Here is a 21033-nt window from a genome sequence, read left to right on the forward strand (position 1 = left end):
CTTAATGCCTGCCCAAGTGAAAATAGTAGAAGCCCACCTGTAGTCAGAACATTGAGATATTGTTTTTCTTCTTGTGCTTAGAAATCAAGAATCCAAAGAATTGCAAGCAGCAAGAAGTTATTTTTAGTTACAAGCTCATTAAATAGCATCAGCCTTGAAATTCTGAGCCTCATCTGTTCTCTCAGTTGCAAAGCTTATAGAAGTGTAGTCCTGTTAATTTCCAAAGGATTACTCATGCTTTCACCCACTTCTGTATCTGTGAGCAGGAGAATGAAGTTGTCCATTTTACGCAAAGCTGATTAAAATTAGCTGAATGCTTCTCTCTCTATTTCTGTTCCATGCTGAAATCTGTAGATCAGTAATAGAAATTTAACCTTAGAAGTATGGCAATAAGGGAATGTCTAATAGACTGATGACCAGAATAATATATAGCACATTTACTGATGAATAGCTTAAAACAGATATGTAGAGTTTGATAGCCTTTAAATGGCTTAGGTCAGAAGTGACTTTAAAGATCACCTCATTCCAACCCCCTCATGTGGGCAGAGCTACTATCCACCAAATCAGGCTGCCTAGGGCCCCATTCAACCTCCAGGTCTGGGGCATTCAAGATGTGGAATGCACAGTCTCCTCACAATATTATTCTCAGGGTGAAGAGTTTCTTTATTATATGTCATCTAAATCTAAACCCTCATAGTTTAAAGCCATTACCCCATATATTCAATTTGGTTTAGTGCATTTATACAGCAAATATATACCCAAACAAGGAAGAGCTCAGTGAATTTTAATTTTTCTTGTTAATAGATTTCTGGGGAAAATATATGGAATTCCAGTCTTTCATTCATGTATGAGTACAAGTTTAACCATTTGGTGTTACAGTTTCTCTGTTACTGAAATAATAAAACTTTTCCTTTAATTTCTAGGTCGATATGAACAGTGTGTTTGATCTGTCTGAACTCAGGTGGGAGAGTATGGAGAGAGTAACAAGTGTCACCAACAAAGACCTGGTGTACAGAAGATTTCATGATAACTGTGCTTATCTCTGACTAGAGGACCAGCCTGAGTTTATAAGACAATTTCTTCCTTGTGATCATGGTTTAATGCCCACAGAGATATCTCTTACATCTGAAGTCTCTTGCTCGCCTCCCACCACTACACAGTGTAAAGAGCAGGCAAGAAAGCAACTAGTCTTAATAACTGGCTGTTTAGTAAGAAAAATTTGGAGATGTATATGCAAGTTTTTCTCTCTTCTACTTTAGATTAATATCTAAGAAAATCTCTGTGTTCAGATGACTATGTCTGAAGTCTCAAGAATTTTTGAAAGCTGCTTTAGGGTGATAATGCAGACTTTCAAAATAACCTTTCTAAATGTTATTAAGAAGTGGGTCTGGATGTTTAAGGAGTATCTTTTAAGATAAGTCATTTTCAGGTTAAATGGAGTGTGTTATCGAAATAGTAAGATAGGGGTCTTTATATGTAATACTTCTACATGTACTACTGAGCTGTGTTTGCTGCTTTTTAGAGTTTTTTAAAGGTTATTTTTGATTGCTTTTGTTTCCTAAATATTGTTCTCACAAATCCTCTTGTGTTAATTCTCAGTAGTACTTGCCATATCTGGAAGGTGGACTCAAACTCTCTTGAAATTATATAGTTTTACAACATGAGTGCCAATGGCAGGACCAGTAGAGCTTAGTACATGTTTATTCACTACAGCAAGCAGTGTTTGCTTGTAATTTTACCTTTCTTTATTTGATAATCTGATTGACTTCAAAGGCTTTATAAAAGTGACATGCTGGACTTCAAAGAGAGAGGCATTATTATGCACTGGCAGAAATCACTGGTCACCTCTTAGCTGTGAAAGAGAGGCAGACAGCTGCTGGTAAACCCTTTGAACCTTTAAAAGAATTGTTGCACTGTTCTATCTGTTCTACAGATAGAGGATGCCAGACCAAGTTTGTATCCAGTAGTGGTAGTGTATGAAGAGTAATATTCCATGTTTACATATGTGTATATATAGCAATGTTTGACCTCAGAGTTGTAAAATAATTCCATTCTTCTTTTCTGTCCTCCTAAAATGCCAGGTATAAAGCAGTTAGTTTTTATTAGGTTCCTTTAATGTCTTGTTTTATGTGGATGATGGCAATTAGTTCATTGTTGCATTTTGTTCTGAGAAGGTCTGTAGTAATTTTTTAACTTTTTTTTTCTACTGGCAGAATCATGTTTGGTATTCATGTCTCCTTGTAGAAGCTTAGCTATACAAAATCTCCATTTTTGATGTTGCTTCACATTCCTTTAAGCAGTTAGCAGTAATTTGGGACTCTGATTAGCTGTGGATACGAAACCTGGGATTTAATGTCAATCAAACAGTATTTTCAGGTATCTTAGCCATTTGTTACTGCGTATGTTCTGTCCCACATCCATTCCAATGTAATTATCTGGCAAGCAAATCAGTCTTTGCAAGCAAAATCAGAGGAATGTCAAATGGCAGAAAGAAATGCAGTTGTTCAAGAAAGGGTGGGATATGAATGATTATGTTAATGCAGGTTTTTTAAGAAAGAATTATAAAGTTAATATATGCTATATGAATGCTACATTCTTAATTTTCTCCTAGAAGTGTTTATAGTTTTGATTTTAAAAAATCATACTGAAATACATCATATTCTTTTTGGTTTTGCAATCTTCCTGCTATATTTTCAGATAAACAGATTAAAAATTTCTCTAATCTCAGTTTAGTAAATATCAAGACAACCCAAAATATTGCAGATTCACTTTAAGCTAGATTCCGATAGTTTTCTGGAATAGTTAAAATCAGTGAATAGAAATTATAAGAGCCAGAAAAATTCCACTTCAGAATTGATGAATTCTTCGTGAGAAAACTGTAGAAGGTTACAAGCAAGACCACTTCACCAGTGCTTTTATCTCAATTAGATCTTCATTCCAGAATAGTGTGGGTAGGAAATCAGCCTTGTGAAGTACTATTTAGCTCAAGAAGTTGTGTTTCATAGTCAGGGTTAAAAATATGATATATTGTCATGAAGGGGAAACAGAGCGGTTTCTCTCAAATAGTCCAGCTACTTCTGCATAATGCCTGTGGATCTGAGTGTATTTAAAAGTATGTACACATAGTGCCAGAAGGCTATCAGAAATTGACACGTGAAGTAATGTAGGTGCTTGGATTTTGAGTTGGATTTCAAGAAGATGGAATATTTGGTGTGCTTTCTAGGTAGCGGTGGTGCAGGGCTGAAAAAACATAATAAAGTCCAGGAGGTATTTCTGCATGCTAGACCTCCCCTCTGCATCCATCTATCTGTTATAGCGGATTATATATAGCAGAAGCTTGTTTTCACCAAATGTTGTTGACACTTTTATCTGTACTTTCTGTTTCAGAGCAGCATTGATGATTGGACTAAAACCCAGTGGAGACAGATTAATGGGGAACAGATGGATATAGAGATCAGATGATTTGCCAAGGCAGGTTCCGTAGCTGTCAGTTTCTACAATTTATCTGTCTTGGTGACACCCCTTTCTCACTCTTCCCACCCACTTTGATGCTTCAGTGGATTTGTTGCTCATGTCCAAACTGAACGTTCTGGTTTGGTTTGGAGCTTTCCTTTAAAATTTAGTATTTTCTGGCTGAGTTTCTAATCCCTGTGGGAGAATATGGTAAAGCCATGTTGCCACTTTTCTTATTTGGGCAGTGTGTGAAAGCATAATGAAATATTAAGAAATGACCAAATGAAAATCGTTGTTTTCTGAGACAAATAGGGTTTTAAGAGTTTTACCTGCTCTTCCCTCAGACAGGTCCAGAGTATCTGGATTTGCTCCATAGCTTCAGCAAAGATGCTCCACTTCAAAGGGAGGACATTTTCTTCACTTGAAGAATTTGCTGTGGGTTGCTGGTAATAATTCTGAAGAAATCAATTCTAATAGAACAAGGGAGGAAATAAGTGAAAATTAGAACAGAGTCCCCCTGAATATTTGCAGGACAGTAAAGGAATAATTGTGGTCCACAGATAGTGTAATACTTCAGTATGGAATGAAGAAAATATTAAACCTAGAGGTCATGATAGTTCTTATTTATGCACTTGTTACATGCAGAAATGAGGAGGTTTAATTGCATGCCCAATTTGTAATGCTTTAAAAGAATTCCCTTACAGCAGACTTCTTGTCTTAAACCACTTCAAAATGATACAGCTTCACGCAGCCAGTTGTGATACCAGGGGTGATTGGAGTAATAAAGGCAAGGATAGAGCTAAGATCGATGCATTGCTCTTCTACTTTCACATCATTCACTATGGCGCATACTCCAGATTATGGAAAAGGGAAGATGATGATGGACACCAGTGATGCTCACAAGCTGATTACTTGTCATGTTCTTCATTTTCAGGTGTACACAGGCATCTCCCTTAACTCTCTATGAATGAAAGATTTGGATACATTAAATTCATGAATGTTTTTATCTGAAGTGAAAAAATAAATAGGAAAATTACTTAAATTGGAGCTGTGATGAAGTAAATGGCTTGATCCAGCTCGAGTCACATAATCACTGTGAAGATACAATATTAACAGCTTCATTATTTAAAGTGCCATACCAGAAAGTACATTTCCAGAGCCTTTATTTATTTACCACATAAAGTAATGACCCCAGTGAATTCTTCCCTAGTCTTATGCTAACTACATCTGTCCCAAACATCTACATATGAAAAAGGAAAATAGATTTTCTGACAAACTTCTTCAATTTTTCTATTATCAGCAAGGTACTAATCATTAGGAAAATGTCTTTTATTTTTTGGGTGGTCAAACACTGCAACAGGCTTCCTAGAGAGATGGCTAATGCCCTTTTCATGTCAATGTTCAAGAGGCATTAGGACAATGCCCTCAGTGATATACTTTAACTTTTGGTTAGCCCTGAAGTGGCCAGGCAGTAAAAAAATTAAAAAGGAAAAATTAAAAAAGCAAATACCCTCACCAGCCTATAAGATTTCTACTGTGAAGTACTGTATCTGTCTGTAGCATATTTCAACTTTTGTTGTAGCTGGACAAATAAATTTGCCATTTAGTGGTATGATATGCGCTATGTCTTAATAGAAAAACACAGAGAATATCATAAATAGACTTTCAAAATGAAAAAAAAAATAATGAAGGAACAGTGTCAAAATAATACTTCATCTAGGCTGATCAGGTTCAAAGTTTTGGTGCAAAGATGACAGCATATCTGGTATCTAGAGTGCATATAATATTTCAGTGTTTTTCACTTGTATTCCATTGGACATTTTGTTATGTGTTTTTCTGTGACTTTTATTACTCATTTACTCATTCTGCTATCTGCTATTGTTTGCTTTCTAGGTCAAGCTATTAGTATAGAAGATACTATCTTGACAGATCTTCTGGGACTCCATAATGTAGAAGAAATCCATGGTATAGTTCACAGAGCTGTGCTAAAGTTGGGTACTTGAAACGTGAGTGGTGTCCATCTTTTTCTATTTCCATAGAAAAGTATGTACAGATTGCTGTCTTGATTAGATTTTATTACAGGAAATTCATGATACAAGTGAATAGTTTCATGTGAGCAAAATTCAGTGGCTTTTTGTATGCAGCGTAGTTTACAACATTGTGCACTGAATACAATTTAATTAAAGTTTTCAAAATATGAAATGTGACATGTATAAACAGAGGTTATAACTACTTTTCTTGTTCTCGGATTTTGGCAGGAACAAGCTGAATGTGGGCTGCCATGGAATTTTCTTATGAAGAGCATCACAGGAACAGAGCTGCTTTATTAGTCAGTTGATCAGCTGCTTGGGACTCTAGATAACAATCAAGTAAGGACTTGATAGAAATATGATTAGTATATCATTATTATTCCCTCCCTTGTTACACTTCGTCAAAAACTTTTTTCCTGAATTTTTATCAGTGACTTTTGTTTTCTTCAGATGTCATTCATGTGAGATCATATGTGCTGTGTAACTATGTGTATTCTAAGAACATTCTTATCTTCATATAGGAGTTAATAAAAACTGCAGCTTTCCCATCTTATGTTTTTCTAGATTTTGTTAAAAATCACTTAATATTATGCTGTCCATTTGCAGCATTTAAAAATGTCTTTTCTTACTGTATACAATAATAACAAGACAATTTCTTGAAACTGTCTTAGCCCTTGTTCCTCTATTTGATGAATTATTTTTATTAATGTATTTTTATTTTTATAATTTTGTTATAATTTTCTTTTATTTACCCTTCATTAGCTTTTAATCTCCTGTAGTTGCACAAAGAGATGATACTTCTGACTTGCAGAAATCCTTTCTGTGAATCTCTTTGATGTTTATGACAGCGATAAGTGAAATACAAGGTTATGATGTAATTAATTTCTTTTGCCAGACATGGCTCTGTATTAGCTTAAACATTTTTACTTTTGACAAAATACCAGGTCTTCATTGTTCATTCCAACCAAAAAAGTCACTGAAATGTTGATGAGTAAAGAGAAGACCTTGTGTTATCGACATACCTATGATTCACTCCACGTATGTCAGACAAATCTGTGAGTGTTCGCTATACGAACTTCTGAAAAGATAACAATCATATCAGAAGGATATTCTACATTTAAAACATTAAGTGAATTTCTAATTATTTTAATCTGCAATGTAAACAGTGTGGGCTGCAGCATACCTAATTGTACACACAAATTCTACAGTCTCACCTTTGGGCTAGTTGAGATTCTTGTCAAGAATGATAAAATTATTTATGGCATTTAACAGGCACAAATTTCTTCATGGTACGTGTTGAGAAAAGCACTGATGTTACATACATAAGCAGAATTGTCATGCAAGTTAATGCTTCTCTCTGTGATCTGTCATTTTTATTTTGTTAGAAGAGATCTAGTAGCATAATCAAATGGTAGTTATCCAAGTTCCTTTTCATTTCCTTCATGTTCAGCCTAAACATTGTAATGCATAAATGGTTGTGGATTTTCTTTTTTTGACACTCAAGAAATAAGATCTCAAACAAGCTGATAAGGTGCCTTCTTCCACATCTTTTCCCTCTACTTTCTTTTTCCTAGTATACTAAAAGGTATGAAATGGAAACAAATCTGAGTGTTATTCCACATGTTGCAACTACTTTTCTTCTAACTCTATTCAGAAGTTAGTGACTAATACAATGAATACTAAAAATGTGATAGAAGCTACCACCAAACAAGAGTTGAAGATTTGCTGTGGAGATAAAACTTATGGAGAGTTATGACTTTTTTGGAAGACTGACAGGAACAGTCAGGAAATGAGCTGTTAAGTCAGGTTGTTTTTTGTCTATATATAAATTTATATGATAATTTTTTGTCTTTTGTTGCTGTCTGACATACTGAAACTAGTACTGCTTTTCAGATGATCAGTTACATTTGAAGAATTGTTTTGTTAAATATGGATTTCGTGTTGTAAAACTTTGTCAAATCCCTTAAAAATTCTTTCAGTTTGAATTTAATTCACTCTCTCCCCACTCCCAAATTGGGACTGGGAGTCTTTCTTTCCTGCTTACAGCAGGACATACTGAATTGTACTGCAAACGTCTTCTTCCAGTACAATTTCTAGCATGCCCTGAGTTCATCACTGATGATCATTCTTTCATCCTGTAGAGAAATGATATTTGAAGGAATGATATTCTTTCCTCCTTTGAGGAAACAATCATAAGAAATTTAAAACAAAAATGAAAACAAAACCTACCACTTGGTTTGAGCATCATTCTTTGTTATGCATGAACAATTATTATCTTTTTCTGCTAAGATAGGCGTGAAATTGAGAGTTTTGAGTCTTAATACTTTTAGTGTCAATATTAGTATGTGTTTTCATTTTGTTATTTTTCATACATGAAAATGTATATATCTTAGGAAGAACACTCACTTTGCTCTCCCATTAGAGTAGTGATTTGTGTTTTGTTTGTTTGTTTTCAGATTTCTGTTATCTGCAAATAACTTCCACCTGTCAAGAATGAAGTCTTCTTATGCCTTGATTTCTAAAACTGGGCTGTTTGGAATATCGGAGGGGAGTTTCCACGTAGCCAAACGTACCTTCTCATTTCTCTGGTTGTATTTCACTCTCTTAGACTTCTTGGTCTGAACCAGTACGAAGAACATGTTCTGTTTCATTTCCCAGAAAGGAAATGTGTAAGTTCTACTTTCTGTATTTCTTATAGATTGCACCATCCTTCTGAGGAGATGATATAAATCCTGTGCTTTCTGTTCCCGGAAATTTAGCTGTGTTGCATTTGCTTGTATCATCAGTTTTCAGGAGTTTACATGGAAAATTCCAATGAGATCAAATCTATTCTACTTCTAGTGCTAACTGATCAACTTTCAGACCTGCAGTGTTTAGTGATGATAAGGCTGAAAGATAAATGATCTTTGCTATGTTGTTAGCAATTGGGATTGATCGTTATATGAGATATTTTTGATGTTTTTGTAGCTATCCTTCTGTTATCCTTTCCTAAATAATAATCTACATTTTCTGACATTTTGAGACCAATTTGTTTTAAAGCACAAGCACTTTGCTTTTCAGAAGTTTATACTGTTATCTACATGCTAGGTGATATTCCTGGCTTCAGTGATGACCATCTATGGCTGTTAGTTCTCTGAGTACTACAATTATTGGCATGCCTCGAGCACAACTTCTTTTTAAAAGGGATGTGACATGTAACAGAAGTACTGAAATTTTTCCTGCACTTAACTGGCTTGAACACTGAGTCTTTTTGGATCATGGATTCTCACAGATTCTTCCAAATAATAAACTTCAGTGGCCAGCTTCATCTATTAATTGCTCTATGCCACATATGAGGAGGAGAGCAGGCAAACCATCTTTTGTTCTATTTCTCAAGAGTAGATCTCTGTCTACACACCAGCATGGTCTTCAAAATCCTAAGTTAGAAGTGTTTTCTGCAAGGTATTTATACCTGAATAAACAAATCTTCATGAAATAAACATTAACGGTTATGAATGATTCAGCAATTATTAATAATGATTTTAAATCTTCTCAGTTTTATACTGCTCTATCTTAGACATTTAGACTCTTCTGACAACTCCCAGTATTGTCATTAACAACTGCTTTAATAGAAATATGTGTAAAAGTAGAGCGATTGAGGCAAATCTAAGGTAAATGGTTTCTTTCTGCCTTTGGTAGTTTTTGATGCAGGCGCCTCATCATCTTACAGACTTTTGAACAAAACTTTTGATCTTAAATGTCAACAAACAAACACTGCCCTTGTAATGTACAGCATACAAAAGGAGTATGTTTCTTTCCACGAAGGGTGCAATTGCAACAGTCAGGTGTGCTGAGTTCTGTGGAATTTACTTCATGGATTTTTCTCTCCTTTGGGATATAGACTGGCATGAAATGTCAGTTCTTAGAAACATAAAGAAATTTAAAAACTTACAGCTGTTTTTTCCAAATTCCAAAATATCACTGTTATAATTACAAGGCCCAAAATTGCCTAATGAACTAATATTTGAATGAATTGTCTAGTTGCCCCTTATGTGTAGGTTTATGAAGAAGGATAGAGGGTTAAGTGTTTAGGAGCAATCAGAAAAAGAAAAATTTTACCAAAAAACACAGAACTAATGAAGTTTTTGGTTGAATATTGCATTTTTCATACTTCCTCTCTTCTTCTGCCCTCCTTTCGTCTTAAATAATTTTCCAATCCCTTCCCCTCTTATCCTTTAAGGCATACCTCTCCAGACCTCCAGCTCTCACCCGTATCCAATATCAGCTGTTTTTGAGCCTCTTGTTTGCTAATTGGCCATCCAGTATGTATGCTAACTGGCTAGTGGTAGGTCAGAAAGAACAGATCAGCAGCTTCTGAGACAATAATGTATTGTTCCTGCAACAGTGCTGAATGGATAGGCATTCACATTGCATAAAATCAATCTTGCATGTGGTTCTAATGATTGATTGTCTCAGCAGGGAGGCCACAGTCTGAATGGGCAAATACATGCAGTTCACCTCTTAAAGATGGATTCTCCAAGATACATTTGAGTGCATGGAAATAGGAAAGACTGTATTGTTTGTGCTTACACTGTCTGCAGAACAATGTGACTCAGACTTTTACATTTGGAGCTCTAAGATTATATCGCTGTATGTTTACACCAAATGGATATATAAACTAAAACAATGCTATCCCAGTAATTGGAAAAGACTCCCTGAGAATTAAATCCTACTGAAGAGACAGCGTGGAGAGAGAAAAAGGGGAAAAAAGAGCAAAAACAACCTCTCAGTTCAAGTCTTTAAAGAATGTTGATGTAAATGGTATCCTTTGTAAAGGTTAATGAGATGAGCTTCCTATTTTGTCAGTATAGATTGTAGCATTTATACTACATGTGCAGGTTTATGCTTTTTTCTTTTTATCAAAAGGTAGATTCTCAGTTTCAATACCCTGATGAAACTGTACAAAAAATAATGTGTCCCTATATCATGGAGACCTATGAAGAAAAGCACAGGGAACACTGGGTTTTTGGCTACTCAGCCCAGGTTGAACTTATGGGTTCACAAATCTGATGGGTTTCAGATGCACAAATGCATTCTCTAGACTGGAAGAGGGCATGGGTTAGCCCTGAAGATTACCATAAGAAACATGTATGCATACCTTGTTTTTGTTTAATTCACTGAAAATCTGCACAGTGTGAAAATGATCTCATGAAAAGATGTAAGATTTTCAACCCAACAGTAAATCAAATGCCATCAGTATGTACTGGGGAAATAAATGAACATGTCATTTCTGTTATCTCATGAGTGTTTTTATCACATCTTGATTACTGGATTTGCCATGAGTCCATTCTGACCTGAGATGAAAGATAAAAGCAAAGATACTAACAGAGTTGACCACACTAGCACAGCAAGAACAGAGTACGCAAGCACCAAATGTTAAATCCATGCATTTGTGTAAGGAACAGAAACTGTTGGTTTTGTTTGTGACAAACCACTATTTAAGTTAGACCATGCTTCAGAAGAGTATTTTCTGATATGTGAATTTTTCTTCTGTTCTGGTATGAATATTCTTTCTGTGAAAACTTTAAGTAGTTCTGTTTTTTTTTTTTCCCTACCTGCAGAATCTGCCAAGTGGATATGCAACATGGGAAGGAGGCTCATAAGGAGGGGAAGGAGTTATCTGAGCTTTATCTACCTTTAGAGTTACCTAAAATATATCACTATAATAGAGAATGTGAATGAAGGTTAATCTTTGTTCACTCAACTTTGTTTCTCACAATGCAAGCACTAAAAGGTGTTACCTGAAACTATTAGGCAGTAGGCTTAAACAAAAGAAATACTTTCACACAGTGTACAGTTCAAAATACAGAACATTTGGCTACAGAATTACAAGTTATTTTTTAAAAGGTCGAAAAAAGTGTTGTCACACTTCCACTACTGATAATTAAATATGATGATAAAACAGGTAGCGTGATTTTATGCAGTGAGTATTTGGGTTATTGATTCTTGTGTGGTTTTTTGTGTGTTGGGGGATTGTTGTTTTTCTGGTTGGTTTAAGGTCTTGCTTTGTTTGGTCATTTTTATTTTGGTGGCAGTGGTTATTTTGTTTTAGTAGATGTTTGCTGATGTGCTATATTATTCCGGCGGTATCCATCTTCTGGGCTTGCTTCTCTTGTGCCTTTTTAAAAATATCTTCTAGCTTCTGTGAAAGACAGACTGATGCACAATGAACCTCTATGTGATGCGGTGATTCTTCTGCAAGCAGAGTGCAGCACTGTCCCACATTGTCACTTCCTCCTGTCTGGACGATATCTGTGCTGAGGACTTCTGGACTGTGGGTTAGGAATGAGCATCTGGACTCCCGCAATGGAGGAGTGGAGTTTTGGTGTTTGTTTTTTTTTTTTTTAAGAAAAAAGGTCTGTAACATTTTGGGATACTAGGCAATTTCATACAAAATGCTGCTATTGGTGTATCCCTTATTAGTACATTAGTACATTAGTACATCATCATGATTTGCTACAGAAAAAAGAGGAAGCCCAGAGAAATTACCTGGAGTGCAGATGATCGTTAAGCATTCTGAAGTTTTTATTATGTCTTAATTATTCCATCTTCAGCCTTTCACAGTGTGTTTTCTTTCCTTTTAAAGGCATATATGTGAATTTCTAGAACAAGATAATCTTTTCCTGTGGTGACTGTAAGTACATACACATACAATATTGAATGCTTGCTTTAATCAAAATGCTCTCTCCAAGTATAACTAAGATGCAACAACTAAGGTGGCTGTCACATGCTACTAGTTTGTATCCACACAAGGTTTCACTAGATGGGGATTGAAATATGAAATAATTCTCATTTCTCTTCTGACCTTCTGAGCCTCAGATTTCTTCAAAATGCTTTTGTACCCAAGAAAGCATATGAGAACAGTGCCTCCCTCCAGTGTTTCTCTAGCAAGTTTCACTACAGGGTGAGAGGTTTCAATGACTTTATTTTTTGCCAGAGATTTTATTTATTACAGTTTCAGACTAACATAGTGCATAGAAATTTGGTCAGGGGTTCTTATGGCCTCAGGTATATGTTCCAGTCACATCCTGTAGATTAGTGTTACAGCTTACACCATCTGACACACTGTTGGCTGCTGTTTAAATGGAAACATTGAAGACACACAGATTTGAAAGCTGTAAAATGAAGCAAAGTGGATTTCTAAAATGGCATCAAGCCAAAAAGAAACTCAAGAAGCAAAATTAGACTTGATCTGGTAAAAAGCAACATCCATTTCAGTGCGAAGACAGCATGGTTCGTAAGGGTTTTGGCTTAATAAGTAGTAATGTACTTTGCTATAATAGCTCTATTACAAAGATCTTATGATACATTTCCAGCTGTATAAAATCACCAATGCCTCAAGGTGAGTTTAATCTTTTATAATTGATTCTAGTAGTTACCACGCATAAATGGTGAGGAATGAGGTATGAGACCTACTGATGACAGCTGTAGCTTTGTGATGTGTCTCATTGCTTTCATCTGAATAGCTCTTACAAGGCATAATGACTCTGCAGTGGCTTTTTAGGTCACCAGTTCATGAGGTTTTGCTTGGCTGTCACGTCTACACCATAGATGGGATGATGCCCAGAAACAGTGCTTTGGCATCACTGGTGATGCTCAGTTTCAGGACTTTTATGAGTATTTGGGAAATACCCCTCGGCTACTTCTTACACCTTTGACTGACAAGTAATGAAAGTTGCTAATAGCAGTGTCAGCTTTTTCTCTTTCAGAGAATAAAAAATTAACTGCTCAGTGTTCTTTCATACCTCATATTAATTTTATAAGGTTTTCTTAGACCTGTTATTGAGACAAGCATCTTCAAACGTGTGTATGCTTGTAAGTGTTCACACTTAAGTAGTACATGAACTTAATATCTCTTAATTTTAAAAATAAGTTAAATATTTCTTGCATAATGTGTAAAAGTGATTAATCTGAAGAAGAGTGTGAGCGGATCTATACCAAGGTTAATAGGGATTTTTCAACAAAATCTTTCTAGGTGTTTTTTTCCAATATGTTAAAAAGTCAAAAAACTGTACTTTTTTTACATCACATGCAATAAAGATTTTTATCTGGATTTTTTTTGCTAGAATCAGTGATTCAAGAAGGTGCATCTGTCAATCCTGGCTGGCTTGGTAATTACAAACCACAGATGGGATAGACATATCCAAGAACCAATCCTATAAATAAGACAAAGTAGCAACAAATATCCTCAAGTTTCCTGTCTTGAGTGACCACAGGTGCAATGTTACTCCTTGATTAAAAAAAAAAATAAAATTGGTGTTTGGTTTACATACATAAGTTTCAAAAAGTGTGGTGCACAGAAAGCAATTTCCTGCACTATAGGTTAGCCCCTAGTTGTTTTTTTACAATGCATATTTATACTTCATATGCTAAGACTAGTCTTTCAAGAGAGAAAGTTTTGAATGTAAAGACCTGACTGTATTTTCATACTGTGCTTGTGAATCAAAATGGTGTTCTGTGAGTGAATAATTCCACAAGTTGTTTTTCCATTGTGATGGGCAGGAAAACAATGCTGATTTATTCCAACAAAGTTTTGGAGTTGCACATCGAGCAATGTGATGATGGTCTTTGATTTAATGCAGATTGCATTAACCTTTTCACTGTTTTAAACAGGACTTGAGAAAAATGTAATTCTGTGATTTTATTTCTCAACATTGTGAAATTCAGTGGGGTGAGCTGCAGGGCATTGTCAGGCTGTCTGGAGAAGTACGAGTAGGGATTTGTTTTGTGGCATTGCTTTTCTGCTTCAGATGACAGGACCAGTCAGCAGCAGGAATTAGCTTTCTTGGTTTTGAGCCTAAATTTATAACAAGTAGTAAGCAACATCTGCTTAGAAGGAGGAGGCTTGATGATTTGAATTAACAACCCTCTGCAAAGACTATCAATGAAGGGGCTACCATTAGTCCCCTCTTTACAACACACAATGTGGGGCAAAGCACTGCTCCAGACATCAAGATTACTCGTTCTTGTTACATTCCCTACTTATTTTCTGAGAAGAAACCTCCCTAATTCAGATGACCTTCAAGTCTTCAACTTTGGGAAGCCTTCCCAAGCTGTAACACAATGCAACACACCACAATATGGATGCAGCAGTAGGTAGACTACGAGGGATGGAGCTGGCAAGTAATGTTTGCTACAGCAACCTGGGAATTATAGAATCATTAAGGTTGAAGAAGACCTGTAAGATCATCATTCCAACTGTGAAGCCACCACCACAATGCCTACTAACTTTGTACCTCAGTACCAAAACTGTTAACAATGTTGTTAACAATAACACAGTTATTGAACACCTCCAGGGATGATGACTCCATCACCCCCCTCAAGGTTGTCATCTCTCTGAAGTCTTTTCTAAAGCATCACTGCTCCTTCTGAGAAGAAATTTTTCTCAATGTTCAGGTAAGATCAGTTATAACTGATCTTTTAATGTCCTATACCTTAGTCTTAGCAAAGATTGGAGGGACAATGGCTTTCCCTACAGGTGTTTTTTAAATCATATAATTAAAATGGTTTTGTTCTTAAAGTTTGAACTAAAGGTTATGCTTAAAAAATAAGCAATTAAACCTCTGAAGGCAGGCAAAAACTTGTAAGAGTATTAACCACCCTTAAAAGTGAAGTCCTTTTATTTCGGATATGTTAGGGTATTATATTGACTTCCAGCCCCTGCACAGTTCTTGCTGATGTCTTTCAGTCATTCACAGCAAATGATGCTGCAGCTGAATGTGCCTGCCCAATGTTTCCTGGTACCTGTTCTACAGGCCCTGCATCTCTCAGCTGCTGCCTTTGTGTACAGTGATGTTACTGAATGCTGACAATCAACTGTGTCTAATTATCTCCTTTTGCTTTGAAGTAAGGTCCTTGTTAGCTCTGACTGACATTCTTAATTGTGACTCTCTGGAGCTGTGTTTTAAAAATGTTTGCACACAACAGTCATTTTATTTAAGTGACTTATGTTTACCATGTTTAAGCACTAATCTGTGTATCTGGATTATGGGGTTTGTTTTCTTCCTTAAACCCTGTGCCATGGTTGTCCCTGACATTGAACTGACCTATGAAATTATGTTGGTTGCTGCGGGGTTTATTGATGTAAGTCTGTTAGCCAGAAGTTTATTACCTTGTGTACTATCTGCAGGGAACTGCTGTCTAAACAGGTGAGGGTTTCTGAGGTTCTTATTTTTCTACATGTTAATTTACACACTCACTTGCAAACAGTGCAGAAGGACATCGTATAATAATTATGGTGGTGGTTTTTGTTTGTTAAATGTACAATCTTGTGTTTTTATTTTGAAGACGCTTGAAATCATGTATCCATCCTATTTCATCATCAGATATATCGGATATCATCCATTATATATCATTAGATATAAATTCTAAATGAATGAATGACTTTTTTCTGTTCTTGGTACATTTGCAATGTATTAATTTTTAGTTAAAAATTCTACGTCATTGATAAATATGTGGGATGGCTGAACAAATTTCTGTGATTGTGTGGTATCTTATTAGAATCAAAGGTACCTCTTGGTAAGAGGAAGAACCTCAAGGGAAATCAGGAACTGTTATGAATAACAAATATATAATGTTTGGATGTATGTTTGTTTAAACTCTTGTCAGTGAATATGGTGAAGGATTGTTTAAAATTGAAGCAACACATTCCTACATAAATACACTAGGAATTATTTTTATTCAGAATACCTTAGAAATCTGTAACTCATATAAATCTATAAATACCTTATGAAAATCTATAACTTTCCATACAGGTGTTTTTAGATTTTTCTAGGCTGAATAGCTACCTGTGTCTCCTGTTTAATTTTGGTGTTAAATGCAAAATATGTTGCTAGTCTACCCAATTTTCTCTTCAGGAAGCAAAAAAGTATTGCTAACATCGGGTCAAATTAGATGTTTGGCAGCAATTTTTCTGCTTGCCTTGGTTCATCATGGAGACATAGTTGCAATGAATGATATTTGAAAATACAGTGGAAGAGGTAAAAGAATTCAGTTAAATACATCCTGTGGGAAATGCTGAAAATTTCTAAGAAAAAGCACAGCTTCCCAGGAAAACTTGGTCTTTTTGATCTCTTTGTGATAGTTCCTATCCTACAGCCTTACTCCTGTGATGGTAGAGTAATAGAAGTGTCTTGCACCTGACAAGTAAGAAACTACTGGTTTTTTTTAGAGGGCACCCTGACATCTCAAACCTGTCTATTATAGTCTCTGAAGAATGAAGGAGATGTGTTGCATCTTTCTTCATCACTGGAAGAACTGTGTGCGGCCTGCTTCTCACATCCATCCCTCTATCTGGTTTTTGTAAATGGTATTTGTTAGTGTGAGATTGTCACCAGAGGAACGAAAGCTGAAATGAATCCAAAAGTTTATGGAATCACATTCTCAAAGTATCATCCTAGGTCTTTTATCTTCTGGTGCACGTTTTGCCATATAAAAATACAGGTGGGGTATTAAAAATTAAATAGATATTCATTTTTCACCCTTTTAGACATTTGCCTTACTTATGATGCTGACCCCAAGTCTATAAAAAGGGGAAAAAATGTTACTTCATGTGTAAATTGAACATTGTCTTCTGATTATTTACTACCTGTTTTCTTTTCCTATGGTAACATGACTCATTAAAATGTTTTCCCAGTGCCACTGTGACTGGAGACTGTCAATTCTGACAGCTGCTGGTTCACTGAAAGGAGGAGACAAAAACAGACCTGAGGATCAGATGCAACCTTCGCTTGGAAGGTGCAGGAGTAGCTGTTCCTGATGTTTTGTCTTGGAATAAAATTAAAATCCTAAAAAGAGAATGGTTTAATGCCCTTGTGATCCATGGTTTGCCATCCTTTTCCAGGTGTTTATGCAAGCTTTAAGAGATTTCACTTTGCCTATAATGATGACAGATGATAACCCAATTTTCACGGGCCTAACTAATGACCTGTTTCAAGTTCTGGATGTTCTGAGAAAGAAGAACCTGCAATTTAAACAGATGGCCATACAGTCTACCCTGGAGTTTTGCTTGTAGCCTGAAGAGATCTTAATTCTCAAGGTAAAATAATTCATTGCCTTTAATTACGCCCCTTAAGAGTTTCAATCAAAATAATTGCAAATAGGCTCTATTAGAAATGAAGGTTATTTTTGAGTATGTTACAGTACTGATAAGGTGTCCTCAAGGTCTCAGTATTTCAAAGACATGGCAGTACAGCACCTCAGTGCAACAAATATACTCATAAGGAAATACGCTCTGTTCAAAAAGGCTGATTCCAGTGGCAAACATATTTATTTGTGTAGAGCACCTAGTTCTTGTACTTGGTATCATTGTAATAGTTGGCGAATATTTACAGGGAAGAATGAAGATTAAAGCAACAAAAAAAAAGGTACAAGAAGCTGTAGATATAGAATGTTGGGTTACCTGTGTTATTTTTTCATGTTTGTTCGGGTTTTTCTGTATAATACAATGTACACTGGGTGTGAGATATGAGTGCATGAGCATACATGCATGTGCATACTCATAAAAATTAGTTGTTTACAAGCTAAACTTAAACACTAATTATACCTTGAGTTACAGACAGATTGAAAAGTTAAAACAGTGATATTGAAATATAAGTTGGTGTATGGACCAAATTTGGACTACTAATAAAGCATATTCTCACCATGCTTCAAAGGCCATCCACATTTACAGTATAAAATTGCACACTGCTTTGCTTTATTAAGCTTTATTGGAAACTGAAATAACCAATCAAGTTAAATGTGATTAATCTCAGGATTTATAAAGGATTTTCTGCTCCAGGCTATCTTGTTCCACCATCTTGGCAGAAGTACCAAAACCAATAAGCTATACCTTGGAACTTTTGAGTCAGCCTTCTTTCTGTAGAGTGCTTTGATCCCTGCTAACTGGGTGAATCAGAAAATGACCACTAAGGAATATGAACTTGCTCCTGTTAGACTTGAGAAAATCAATATGGATTCTCTTCACTAAGACAGAAATCTATAATCAGTCAAGCTCTTTCCATTGTTTTTCTCACAGAACTAGTCCTTTGGAAGAAACATATTCCTTTAGTGGACCAATACTGTATTTAACCAAACTATATATGCAAAATTGTTTTAATTGTGGAATTGTGATCCTCTAAAGTGCTGGCAAACTTGTGATAACTCTTCTATATCCTTGGTTGACACTGTTCTTATGGGTGTATAGCTGTATAACACAATGATAAGAGTTATTCTCACTCATTCATTAAAATAAGCCAGTGCTCCTCTCATTCTCTGGGAAACAAATGATGTTTCTTGATGCAACATTGGCTCCACAAAGGCAAGTCTGTTTAGAAGGCATTTCTTACTATAGAGGATAGGAAAGAGGAATGGGAAGATAACTTTTTTTTGTGTATGTGCCTCTGCTTGGCAAGAGGATAACAGTAGAGCAAATGTTCTTGCTACGTATTCCAACTGTGTGATAGGTCATACATAGCTGGAGAAGCTAGTGGTAGTGCATCACTGTGTTTGTGGTTGGCAATGCATGCACTGGAAAGAGCAAGGTGTCTGCCTACCTGCAAAGTGTTTTCAATCTCATTTCAATTGCAAAGAAATTATCATGGTTCTTGCAGAAAACACTGTGCTTGATGCATTGCCTTTGCTGTAGGCTGCTGTATGATAGCATGCTGTTCAGGCCATCCTGTCAGCCTGTGATGTGTAATGGCAAAATTCAAGCGTTACAAGAAAATTGTACACTTTTCTACATTGTTTGCATGTCCCGAAAGAAAATTAATCATGACAGAAAGTAAAGAACAGAATATTTGACAGATAGACTAAGTCATCTTCTGTATTAGAAGGAGAAGCAGAATGATTTAGTCTTCTGGACAGAAATTGAATGATATATTGCCAAACCACTACGTAAAAGTCTTGAATAGATAGTGCTTGCCTGTTTGTGCTACTAAACTTTGGCAGGTCTGTATTTTTACTTTCCCTTTCAACATTTTATATTAGAGAATATTAACTATGGAGTGGAGCTGTATTGGAATGAGATTCTCCCTTTGAGTCATTAGGCTTAGTGGAAATTTGTGCTATACTCGCACAGAGGCTAGATTACAACAAGATGAAGATTTGTTTTAGTGTGGAGATCTGCAGAGATCCAGTTTAGAGAGAAAATCAAAGATTCCTACTATCTCTAAATTTACACTAACATGCAGTCTGTCCCTTCTCTTTACATACTATATGAACATGAAACAAAAGTCAAATTGGAATAACCTCAATCCGAAAGCTCTGACAGCTGGTGAGCTGTTTGGTTTTATAAACCATGCAACCCAAGAATGGAAAGATAGTAAGCAGGCACATTCTTCTTACTGGAGACCTCTGTTCCTGCAGGCACAGCACTCTGTTGGAAATAGGCAGTACTGGAATTCAGATAAGGTGTTAGAGACTGAATCCTTTTGTGGCTTTTTTTTTCTTTTTTCTTTTTTCTTTTTTTTTCCTGTGTATGCAATTTGATGTGAATGCACAGCACTGGTAATTGTGGAAATACTAGAGGCAGGACATGATGGTAATAGCAGAAAAGTGCAGAACTTAATGATGCTGATTCAACTGCCTTAGAGGGTGAATTATTTTCTCCCTAGAACAGCGGAACCTCTCATATCTCCCCATGTCATTAAGACCATTGACACACAGGAATAGACTCTTGCTGTATAAAATGTAGTTGTTTTGCTGTATCAAGTGTTCAATAAATCTATTTTTGTTTTACACTGACAATCTAAAAAGCAAAGCATGGTTTTGATATGCCACAAAATCTTCTTATTTCAGTGATAAATTAATTGTTTTACACTACTAAAATTGTGTGATTCTCTTGAAATACAATTTACAGGTCTACTGTCTTCTCTACAGAGAACAAGCTAAAGTTACTTGTGAGGGTCCAAAATGGTTAGTTTTGGATGGGAATATAGATCTAATGTGGATTAAGTCATTCAATAATGATACTGATGATATCAAGGTAAGCAATTTGGAAGCACTATCTTCTTCTCTATATGTTTTCACATTTTCCCCTTTATTTTTTCTGGAGACAGTTTTTCTGCATGCAGTCCTTTCATTTCTTTGGTTTTCATTATTGCAATGTGATGTTTTGGCATCTGATTAAGCCACTGTCAAGCCTAAAAGGCTTCAAGATTCCTACATTTACTGTAAGGCTGATTGTGCCTCCTAGTGTATGAGTTGATGTAATTCAAGATGTCAATCATAAGATTATTGAAACTGGCATTTGGAAAACCTTTCAAAATGGATTTAAAACTTTTGTGAATTAAGTATTCATGTCATTGTAGCAGAGAAGGCTGGCACTAGGAAATCTAAGTTAGTCATTTTAAGAAACAACAGACTTCTTATGCCCTTCTTATTAGTTACACATTTAAATCAATGTTTTTGACTGTTCCAAATCACAGAATCATAGGGGTTGGAAGGGACTTCCAGAGATCATTGGGTCCAACCCTCCTGCCAAAGCAGGTTCCCTACACCAGGTCGCACAAGTAGATGTCCAGGCAGGTCT

At 35.9% G+C, this 21033-nt stretch overlaps 1 long non-coding RNA gene across 2 annotated transcripts; it reads left to right on the forward strand.

Moving 5' to 3' along the window:
* Positions 1-5352: 5352 nt before the first annotated feature.
* LOC125696282 (uncharacterized) lies at positions 5353-10654 on the forward strand. 2 transcript variants are annotated; one of them, XR_007378260.1, is made up of 4 exons: positions 5353-5459; positions 5712-5822; positions 7940-8152; positions 9939-10654. It is a non-coding gene; the product is annotated as an uncharacterized LOC125696282 (long non-coding RNA). The 2 variants fall into 2 exon arrangements; XR_007378261.1 differs by having other exon boundaries at positions 9942-10654.
* The last annotated feature ends 10379 nt before the right edge of the window (positions 10655-21033 follow it).

Source organism: Lagopus muta, chromosome 7, assembly GCF_023343835.1.
Source record: "Lagopus muta isolate bLagMut1 chromosome 7, bLagMut1 primary, whole genome shotgun sequence".
NCBI lineage: Eukaryota > Metazoa > Chordata > Aves > Galliformes > Phasianidae > Lagopus > Lagopus muta.